An 11774-nucleotide genomic window follows, 5' to 3' on the forward strand; every position below is an offset into this window, starting at 1 on the left:
TCAAAATATATTATTGGAAAAGAATTTTTTTTATAAATACAAGTGTCATATTACAAAATGTCAATCTAACCTAAGATCCCTAGCTATCGAACCATTGTTCTTGATTACAATGTTTCTCGATCCCACGTAAGAAAGAGTAAAATAAACTTGATCCCTAACATATTTTGACATCATTATATATTCTTTAAGAAAACAAACTAGATCTTCCTAGTTGTGTCTTTACCTTTTATCTTTCCAATAAAAACTCTCAAAGCCAAAGTTGCCATTAAACTAGAACTAGGGCCATCTACCCTACACATTAACTTTGAAAAGAGTTTCTTTTGGTATAAAAGATAATTTGTCTTTTATCTTTCGTTAACCTTCCAAGAATTTTGATGCTTATAGTTGAGTTATATTAAAAGTGTCGTAAAAAGAATTCATCCACCTAGACCCAATAAGTAATGTATAGAGTCTTGGACTCATCTTTTTTCTTTTAATGTTATCAAAGACTCACATGATCTAAAATAAAGTGGGATGTTATAAGGAAAACAAAAAACAAATCATTAGGAGAGAAAAGAAAATGGAAAATAGAAAATGACCCAAAGAAAATCTCATTCATTTTTATATTTAGTAGCACGTCTTCTTTAATCATCTTAGAAAAAGTTCTCTATTAAACATCAAAAAAAGTGTTTTCACCGTTATAAACAAGACTAGCACATAGAAGATCCACTCAAACGTAGGGTTTGAATAACCAATATCTAAATAGATTTTGAAAGCTAACTTATACGAAAATCAAATTCGAAGGTTAATTGAATTGCAAAATCTATAATCTATTTCTTTTGGATCAAGTTATACCAATAAAAATAGAGATAAAGTTAGTATTGTCAACTCTCCATCTTTGCCCTTTTGAAAAGTATAGTGGACCTCTTCTATATGATGCTTTTAGACACATATATAAGAGGGAGCTTCACAAAAGTGTGTACTTAAAGGTGTAGACACATGATGCTCCTCAATTGATGTCCTTTTATGATATATGCTTTATCAATATTTAACATTGAAAGCTATTATTAATTTTTCTTATGGAAAAAAACGTTATTGTTAATTATTCATGTAACTTGTTTTAAGTAATAAAATTGTTGAAAATATTTATAAATATAGCAAAATATTGCATTGTACAACTCTTGCATGAATGTGAATCAAACCTCCCATACCTCTAGGATGATGCATTGTGCCGATTATACGATGAGCTAATTAAACTCGTTTTAACAATACAAGTATGCTCATTAACAACTTAATAGATATGTGGTTTGAATTTTCAACTTTCATTGAATTAACAAAAACATATGTTAAAATATCATTTTGGTTTCTATACTTACACGAACTTTAACTAAACGAATTTATAATCACTTAATCCCTTGTGTAAAAACATAATAATGTTTTAGATGAAATTTCTTACAAGTATAAATTAATAAATTATCTAGGGAATCGTAACTCTTTCTACAGAACATCAATTTAAACACTGAACTTTGAGATTATATCAATTTAAACTTTAAAGTAATAATTGTATCAATTTAAACCCCGAACAAACTCTAAACTAATAGTTATGTCAGATTAGACCTTGAACTTTTATAAGTATATAAATTTAAACTTTGAAATTTCATAAATGTATCAATTTAAACCCCGCTATGTTTTATTTGGATACACACTTATGAAACTTAAAAGTTTAAACTGATATACTTACGAATGTTAAATGTTTTATTTGATACACTTATAAAAATTTAAAGTCTAATTTGATATAACTATTAGTTTAAAGTTAACTGATATATAACTCCAAAACTTGAATGTTTAAATTGATAGATAATTATTAGATGAAGGTTTAACCTGATGAGTACATTTTCCACATTTTTACTTCTTCTTTTTAATTTTAATATTGGACAAATTTAATCTCTCTAGTTATTTAGTTATTTCCACTTTAAGGTTTTTCAATTAAAAATATTTATTAAAAACGAAGAATAAATTTGCACAAAATTAAACTAACCCTATTTCTAATTATACAAAAAGTTCTATATCTTCAAATATAACAAACAATAAAGGGTTTTATTATTAACTACTTTTTGATAAAAGGCACTTCTTTTCTTTGTAAAGCATTTCTCAAATTCAACTTTTTTTGCTTTTTTATTAAAGCCAATATGAAATACAGAGGGAGTGGGGGATTGAGAAAAGGTAAGTGTAAGTTACACATTAGGATTACTAATTTTGAAAACAATGAAAAGGTATTTTTAGTCTATTGAAAACACTTTCAAAAGTTTTGTTAGTATTTATTAAGATAATAAAAAATTAAGAATATTTTTTCTAAGAAAAAGAAAAGTTGGTGATAAGATTGAATATATTATCTTATAAAACTTTTACCAACAATGATGGCAACATTGACATATCAACATGTAGTATACTAGCAACAAAAGATTATATGTGTATTTTAGACATATATTTAGCATACATTATACTTTGAAATTAATACCAATGTTTTAGTAAATATTGAACAAAACTTAGATTCTAATTGGGGTTCACCTAGTGACGTGTCCATGCTATATACTTTGAAGTCTAAAACCTTAGGTGTTGAGTGTGTTATGAAATATGACATTGGAAGAATGTGCATCTTTAGAAAATAATTGAAAAACAACATAAAAATAAAGGATTTTCGAAAGTACAAAACTGCTTTAAATTGAAAAAAAATTATTTTTCATATTTAAAAATTAAAACTATAACATTCAAAAAAGTTTACATAATAATAAGATCTAACTTTATCAAAATTCATAAACTTCATAACAAATAGAACCCTAGTGTCAATTTTATTTTGAGAGTTTATTTTTTTTTCTCTAAAATCATATTGTGTGTATATATATATATTTAATGGAAGGTCAAAGCTTGTTTATTTGGTGTTCAATTTGATAAAAATTAACAATATATGATATCAAAATTCTTGTGACAAGTACTATTATCTATTAAGTTATGTTCACTATGATACATATGAACTACACTATATGTATATAAACAAAATTTTGGCACAATTCCGTCTCAACAATCTCTAATAACGTTGTGTTATGTGACAAAATATATTTTTTTAAAAAAATATTTTTAGTGTGTGAATATAAAGGGGCATGGAATTAGAGATTTACGTCTATTTATTTCACTAACATTTGTGAAATATTATTGGTTGATGTTTTGATTAGAAAAGATTTTTATAAAAAAGGATTTTATTTGAATGCATTAGACAGGATATGGTTGTATTAGTTACAAATACATTACTTTTCTTACTATCCACTCTTGAAGATATATATTCTTTTTGTTAGATGGGTTGAAATTATTTTTTAATAATAATTATTCAGTGTTTCTTTAGAAATAATTTTAGAAGATTATCACTTTATAGGAAAATTATTTCAAATCAGAAAGTAGTTGAAAATATATATTTTTAAATATAATAAGATTTCATCTATTGGTTGATGTCAAAGTTTGATATCAATGGGAATTTGTAGTCTTCAAAATATAATCAATTTTTTACCAAAATAGAAAAACTCGCAAGTGTGTTGTTTGGCCATTGTTACTCGAATGATCAAGTCAGTTATTGTTTAGAGAGAGCTAAAGAGTAGAAGTTCCAATGTCTTTTCGCTTACCTCAAATTTTACGAGTCTTTTCAATTATAAAGAAAAATAGGTTTCGTCACGGTTTTTCGCATAAATTAATCCCTTACGCTTAATTAATTAAGCCGTTATTAACCGTTGTGATTTTTCGTTATGAATCGTTGGATCCATTTCACTGGTGACCCAAATCTGTGCAAAGGTGCAACACTTGTGCATTATGATTTGATGGTCGACTCTATGAGTCTCCATACTTAGCTAAATAAATACATGACTAGATGGTCGACCTCATGGGTTGGTCTCCATAATTAGACAAATATATATATATATGGCTAGATGGCAACCCTATAGGTCAGTCTCCATAATTAATAATTTTATGGTTAGATAGTCGACCTTATGAGTCGGGCTCCATAGTTGAGTAAAATAAGTATTTCTCTCACAACACTATCAATGATGAACGTTTATAGGCTTTATTAATGTCTATCAATGTCGTCACTAGTTCAACACTAATAAAACTTTATCGGAGTCTATCGATTTATCATTGATAAAATTTTAAAGTTTGCTATATTTTGTAAATATTTTGTTTCATTCGGTAAGATTTGAAAACTAGCCTTCTTATAAAACTACTTTAGATGAGTACTTAGTCGTGATTTTTGGATTTTTGGGTACATTTAGTAATATAAATTCATATAGAGGGCTATACAAAACAAGCTCTAAACTATTACTTTTTAATCAAACACCTTGAGGAAAAGTGATTTTATTTTGACCTATAAAATTGAGTTTACTTAAAAATATGTTTTTTTCCCCCAAAAATCATCCAAACAACAATTAGTTCTAACCATGTCTATGTTATGGGCCCCCTGCAGGGGAAAGCCCAATTATTGGGCCGAGTAAGATTAAGAAGGGGCTGCGGCCCACAACAGAACAACAAGCCCACAATAGGCATATAAAAGAATAACTTTCTTAATTATTATTACATATATATTTTTATTTATTAATAAAATATTTTTAACCTTTGCAATCAACTAAATAGGGTATAAATTATTATCTTATTTGATAATAATTTTTCTTCATTATACTATAAAATAATTATTTTCAATTTCATGCCCAAACTAAGAGTCTCCCTAGAAAACAATTTTGAAATTTTCAGACCAATGTGTACATAGTTATGAAAGATATAGAACAACTTGTTCAGCATACTCAACGACTAAATGTTGTCGACACAAATCATAGACACATTCAACGTAGATGACGACAAGACGATGATGTCATAGAGGGAGATGAAAAAAATTCTTAATTTATATAATTTAAGTGTTATATAATTTTTAAATTTTGCTAAAACTTTATTAAAATTGTATAAATTAAAAATTGGACTTTTAAAATTAATTATAAATTAAAAGTTGCAAAAACGAGATTTAGACGTAAAAATCATAATAATATCAATATATAATATTCTTTTGAAAAATAGAGAACCAAGTATAAGAATTACCAGAGTTAAGATTTAAAAAAAAAACAAAAGAAAATAGAGACATTAACAGTACCAATTAATACACTCAAGTTTTTTTAGATTATTTTAAATAATCGGACCAAACATCAATAAATAAATAATATATTACATAACAGATAATTGAAAACATGAAGTAGAAAAAAATATCATTAGTTTAAAGTGATTTTATTTTTAAATATAAGCAATATATTTTTTGAAAATGTTTGTTTTTATTTTTCTTTTATCATTGTTATAAGGTGTGAGAATAAATAAAACATAAGTTAATTTTGAATGTGATAATATGAGTTTTGTGCTACCTATTTTAAACGATCGATATTCTTTTTTAAAGATAATTCCAAAAGCTATCTATTTTCAATTTAATAATAAAGTTAATAAAATTATATATATGTTTTGGTGGTTTAATATGAGAATGGTATGCATGAAAAAATACAAAATTTAACGACAATAAACTACTCAAAGATTTAATTTTTATGTCTAAAAGTAGTTGGTGATATTTTCATTTGTTAATTAAATATTAATAATATTATTATATTAAAGAAATAGGTGACACATAACACATCACAATAATTTTTTTTTCTAAATATTATCTTACTCTCACAGAAAGAAAAAAATAGTAATAATATCACTATTAAAAAAAATCTTGAAAGTAGGAGATTACATCACAATTTTTATATAAAAAAAATTCTTTTTTCACAAACTTCCCTATCTATTTGCTTTTATTCTAAAATAGTTAATATTTTAAATCCTAATAATCTTTTAAACTTTTTGTAAGGAAATCGTGTGGTACACAACTTCCATCATCAAATCACTTTCCACGTGGGTCATGAATCGTTAATTATACATCAAGCTGGTCATTTATGCTGACGTGAAAGCATGAAAGTTGAGTACTCGGTATACGATTACCATCAATTTACCAAACTCACCTATTTTTACAATAGTTTGTCAAAACACCATATTCTTATCATTTTTTCTCAAACAATTCTATTTTTGTCATCATTTTTTAAAAATACTCCCAATATTTTGGTAATAAGTTTTAAAAAATGCATTATTACGGTGTTTTATCCTTTTGAAACCATCCTTCAATAAAAAAAATGTTGATTTGGGTGTACTAGGCTCTAGCTGCTTGCTTTAGCCCATACAATGTTTTCTTCAATTGACACACCTTATTTTCTTATTCAATCTTGGTATAATGGGAGAGTTACTTAACATATATTTTGTCCTCTAGATACTCATTTAGGAATGCTAACTTTACATCCGATGAACTTTCAGTCATTTTTTGCTACAAGAACTAACAACAAATGATTCATCTCCAAGCAAGATATTGGTGCAAAAACTTCTTCATAATCCAACAAAAAGAAGAAACATGTGTTCTCTTAGAAAACTCTAAAGAATACACAAAAGAAAATAATATTATTCTCTTAAAACTTAATTTCTTAATGAGCTTCAATATTTTCTAATTTATTTGATTCTTTTCTCTCGGATACAAATAAAAGAAGTGAACTCTTTATATAGTAGAAGAGATACTTCTTAAAAGACAAAAAATAAATAAAGTACATGTACATATCATTCATGTATTTGAACAATGAAATAAATAAAGTACATGCATACATATCATTCATGTACTTGAATAATTACATGTATCTTGAAATTAGAAATGTATCTAGGAACTTATTAATTTCTAACAAGAGTTAATAAGTTTGCGGCAAAACGATCATACCATGCACACATGGTGCAGGTTTAAGGCCATACATGCTTTTATCGAGCAAACAAACATGGATGGGGTAATTATGATGTGAATGTGCATATCCATGGGATAACCAGCCATTTGTAGGCTATCGAAGTAACCTTTCATTGTAGATACATAGTCTTCCATTTTGGAGTTGACTTTCCTTGTTCTCTGCAACATGACAGTTGAAGTTCTCTTGAAATCTTGAGTGAATTCCAAAAGTATTGTTAGATCGAGTCCCACAAAATCTTAACTTCATCTTTTCCCTTGACCTGAGTAGCAATGGTGCCAGGGATCATCGAATTGTATAACCACCCTACAAGGAGTTAGTCAGCAGCCAACCAGATGTCATATTCAGGATTACGAAGAAGTACCATAGGTTCATCTTCGCATGGAGGTATAATAATTCATTGCTCTAAGGATGTTGTTTTCCCCATCAGATGGCCCTCAAGCTTGTGGCTTCTTAGAATGGACAATGCAATGCTTTTTCAGAAAGAGAAGTTTCCTTTGTCGAGCTTGGTGGTTTTGACTTGGTTTAAAAGATTGGTGAATTCTAGAGTTCCGACTGGCATAGTACCAGACCAAACTTGATATCTATTCGGGTCAAGTTGAATTTCTTGGTTGGTAGTGGGTTCAGTTTCAATTTGAGTCGAGGAAGGAGTGTTGATGGAATCCATCATGCTTGGAGGCGTCGGTCCGTGAAGCTCTGATACCAAGAAAAAGTTCGTGTGTTACTGAGATTAAGAGGAAAAAAAAAAAGAAAGAAAGGGAGAAGCCAAAGAGAGAGTATGGTTTTTTTTTATTTCATTCACTTACCCCGTATCAAGAATGAGGAACAACTTAAACAATCAAAACAAGAATGGAATTTGTCTGCCTAACCTTCATGATATAAGGGATGATTAGATACGAACATCTTTCCTTAATACAAAAATAATAAAGAGGAAAACAGTAACCAATAAGATAAATTATTACACTAAAGAACAAATCGTAATAATAATCAGCAAATACTACTTTAACAGATAGCTGGAGATATTGGTGTATTTATACTTGTGGTGGGAAAACCAAGGGTGAAGATAAAATGATTGAAGGTTTGCTTCTGTTGGCATGTTGACATGGCAGTAGAGCCTTACAAATCTAATGCTTAAATTTTTTTATTAATCAATTTCAAAATTCAATAGTCCTTACAATTTTTTGTTAAATCTTTTTAAAAAGAAGTTACAAAATCTATTTGTTTTCTTTGGATATATGGCATAACAGATGATAGGCTGACATGGATAGAAAATATGTTTTAGAAGAAAACTATACTAACATTCTTTAGATCTAACTAAGAGAAAAATAAACTTCTTAAACACTATAAATAACAAACTATAATCAAATAAAATTTTTAGGCTGGTTATTTGCCCACAAAGGTCTGCTTGACTTTAGAGGCTGAGGCCAACCAACCCCTAGCTAGTTCCCCCTATGCAAGCTGGCTTTAATATTATAGAGTTCTGTTTGCAAAAGCATTCACGAAACCCTATATTTAACTCTTTTATATAAAAAACATGATAACTCTATGTTGTAAGTTCATCTTCTTTCCTAAAAGTTTGCTCCAATTCAAACATTGAAAAACTAACTTACGCATAGAAATGTTATGTGCCAAGCACTACATCAGTGTATCCTATTCTAATTCTTGTAGTAACTTGTTCTTCTTCAATATACACAAATTCACGATCGATGGCAAGTGAAAGTAGGTGAGTTTCCTTGGCTAGATTTTTCCATAGACAATAATAACCATTATTTCATTTTTTAAGTGTTTATGTTAAAACTTTAGATTTAAAAAAAAAAAGATAGAAAACAACATATGAAAATATTGTTTATAATTAAGCTGAATTTTTAGAAGAAGAAAAATAAGATCGATTTTGTAATCATTTTGTTTTTACTTTCATGATGTTCTCCTAAATTCGATAATAAATAATTTTCATTGCTTGAATAAGAAATTCTTGATTTGATTTGAATTATTTAGTCAAATTTTAAAAATAATGACAGTTTTTTTTTTTCAAAATTTGACATTTTATTTTAAATATGGGTGAAAAGTGGGATAACAGATGAGAATGTCAGAGGTAAATAAAAGTAGTGTCTATGAGAGTTAATTTTGAAAATAAAAAGACTTCCAAAACACCATCCCGAACTATAGGGTGGAAAGAAATGCAACATAAATCTGTCAACAAATCAATATGAAAAACAAAATTCCAGTCTCCTCACCTTAGATTCTCTTAGAAAATTTGCAATACAGATACACACAATTTTTTTTCTTCTGATTATTCAAACAAACAAACAGAATGTTGAAGATTTAATTTCTTCCTCACTTTCTACAATATATATTTTTAAGATATTAATCTTCACTTATACCTTCTAAATCTCTCCCAAATTAGACAAGAAAAAATGGATCGTATATATGTAGTTTTTTTTTTTTTTTTTTTTTTTTTGAAGAAGAAACCGAATCTTTCAAACTAGGATAATCCTATAATGAGAGACCTTATCTATTAACAAAGTGTTAAGTTACAAGGTTTGGAGGCTTATGGAAAGAAGAAATGGTATATATGTAGTTGAAAGCTTCTAAATTGAAGAAAAGGCTTATGGAAAGGAATTTTTTTCAATTATTAATTAATAACTTTAACACTGTTTTCATTGAAAAAATAAAATCAAAACGTTTTTTTATATATATAAAAAGGATGATTATAATTAGGATATTAACCTGAAGCCATAGCAAATCAAAATTGTGGTGAATTTGCACGTTAGGTAAAGCTTAACAAAGAAAGATATCTGTTAGAAAAAAATATAGATCTGATAAACCCCCAGATGAAAAGATAAAAAATTTTAGGTTACCCTTACAAAATTTTTAGAGATTTTTGTAAGGGTAACCTAAGGAAAAAGTTGAAAAAAAATGAAATTTGACCGACTTTTCCAAAACAAAATGTTCTAACCTTGTGTTGATCTTGATCACTTTCGCATCTGAAACCTTGATACGTTTCTAACACAACACATCTCTGCTCGCTGTCGTTGTTGTCATCTCCAAAAGAGGAACACAGAGAGAGATGAGAGAATTATTGTTGTTGCGAAAGAGGAAATCCAAGGAAAGACATCTAGAGAGTAAAAAGATAAGGTAGGGAATTTTAGATGAGCGAGTAATAAAACTAGAGTTGAGAGAGAAACGAAGAAAAATAAATAATATAATTAAGAGGGGGTTTGGTGATATGTTGGATCCAATTTTGTAGGTTTTGATAAGAAGTTGGAGAAGAAAAGGTAAAGCCCTAAAGTTATAGGGTTTTCCAAGATGGCATTCAGCTGCAAATGCACCAGCACCTTTGATCATTGATCCTTTTTTTCTCTCACCTTTTCGTTCTTCATATTCATGAAAGAGTACTTAAAAGAGTACTTAAAGGGCTAATTAAGTTATTTCAAAGTAAAGAAAAAACCCTTTTCCTATGTTGGTGGAGAAAGAAAAGAGAAGTTGAATAAGGTGCAGGTGCAAATGCAGATGAAGGGACCAAACTTGGCCAAACACATTATTATTCTGTTTCTTCAACACAATTGAAAGAAGAATAGTTTTGTTCAAGAGAAGCCTATTCTGACAATTAACTATATATATATATATATAAGCATGTGGGTCAATTTTTGGTTGGCTAGGCAGAGCTGATTTTCTTGCAGGCAAATCACAGGTTCACTATTTATTTTTTTTGTTGTTGAAGAGGTAAAAGTGACGAAAATGACCAAATTGGCCCTTATAAAATGGCACCGACGTGAAATGAAGACGTATAGTCGAGACCGTCTCGGGGTGCAGCACGGCATTGAAGGACAAACGGACATGGCGTCGTGTCGCTGTACCTTAGGGTTGTGGCGTCCATTCGAATTTTTATACCAAAAAAAAGGGTTAGGCTATCGTCTAGTGCTTTTATCATCTGATGCTAGCCAATTTAATTTAACTCCTACTGCTTTTCTCTCTATTTTTCCTTCTAGCTTCCATGTGCTTAAACAATTTGTATCCTTGATTCTCACGACAGATTAATAATAATTATTATTGGCTAATTAAGAAGGCAATTCTAGCTTGGGCACGTAGCTTCTGCTAGAGTGCGATTTTCCTCATTTATTTATAGTTTCACATATTGTATTTGGATTCTTTTACTAGCTTCTGAATGTTTTAGATTATGTCTTTTCATGAATGCTAACAGAACTTGTTGATATTCTTTAATCAAATCCCTAGCTAGGGATTCATTTACAACCAAGTGACATGTAATGTAATGTTCTATTTTGATCCATACATGTAGCAAAGGGTTAAGGTGATTTATAAGTTGACTTAAAAGTTGATGACAAAGTCTCGCCAATCAACATGCTTTTAGTTAAAAATTACAATGCAAATGAAGAGTTCTGTAAATGTTTATTAAAGAAGAAAGAAAAATGTAAAGATAAGATTAAAAGTAATAACATACTTTTTGAGTTAGATGCCAAGTTGATGTTAACTATATAAATATTAATTATATTATTAAATGGGGAATAAAATACAATAAAAATGAATGAAGAGAAATTGGACAAGGGTTAGACTTTACACAAGAAGATATTTTGATTGCATTTGTTATTAAAACTTTTGGATAAGCTTAGGAAAACAAGGGAAATACTTTATGAAGAAGCACTTTAAACAAACACTCCAAGTCTTTTAGATGCCTTTTAGTTTTGTATTTACAAGGAAAATTGCATTGACAACAAAATTTAGAAAAAACGGTTAATAACATTTTTTTTTTGTATATTACAAATTTGGCAAATATGATGATAATAGTAATCTGCTATTTTTACAATTTTGAAAATCGTGTTAATTATTATTGACTTAAAAAGCTCACTTTGAATGTGTAGTTCCAACACATATTAAGATCTTTTACATAACTCAAAACAT

At 28.4% G+C, this 11774-nt stretch overlaps 1 long non-coding RNA gene across 2 annotated transcripts; it reads right to left on the minus strand.

The window, feature by feature from the left end:
• Positions 1-6608: 6608 nt before the first annotated feature.
• LOC105435259 lies at positions 6609-10458 on the minus strand. Of its 2 annotated transcripts, none has more exons than XR_004214100.1 (3): positions 9814-10458; positions 7664-7721; positions 6609-7553 (listed from the first exon to the last, which is right to left on the minus strand). It is a non-coding gene; the product is annotated as an uncharacterized LOC105435259 (long non-coding RNA). The 2 variants fall into 2 exon arrangements; XR_969285.2 differs by having other exon boundaries at positions 7664-7726.
• Between the last annotated feature and the right edge of the window lie 1316 nt (positions 10459-11774).

The sequence above is a fragment of the Cucumis sativus genome, chromosome 1 (assembly GCF_000004075.3).
Source record: "Cucumis sativus cultivar 9930 chromosome 1, Cucumber_9930_V3, whole genome shotgun sequence".
In the NCBI taxonomy this organism is placed as follows: domain Eukaryota; kingdom Viridiplantae; phylum Streptophyta; class Magnoliopsida; order Cucurbitales; family Cucurbitaceae; genus Cucumis; species Cucumis sativus.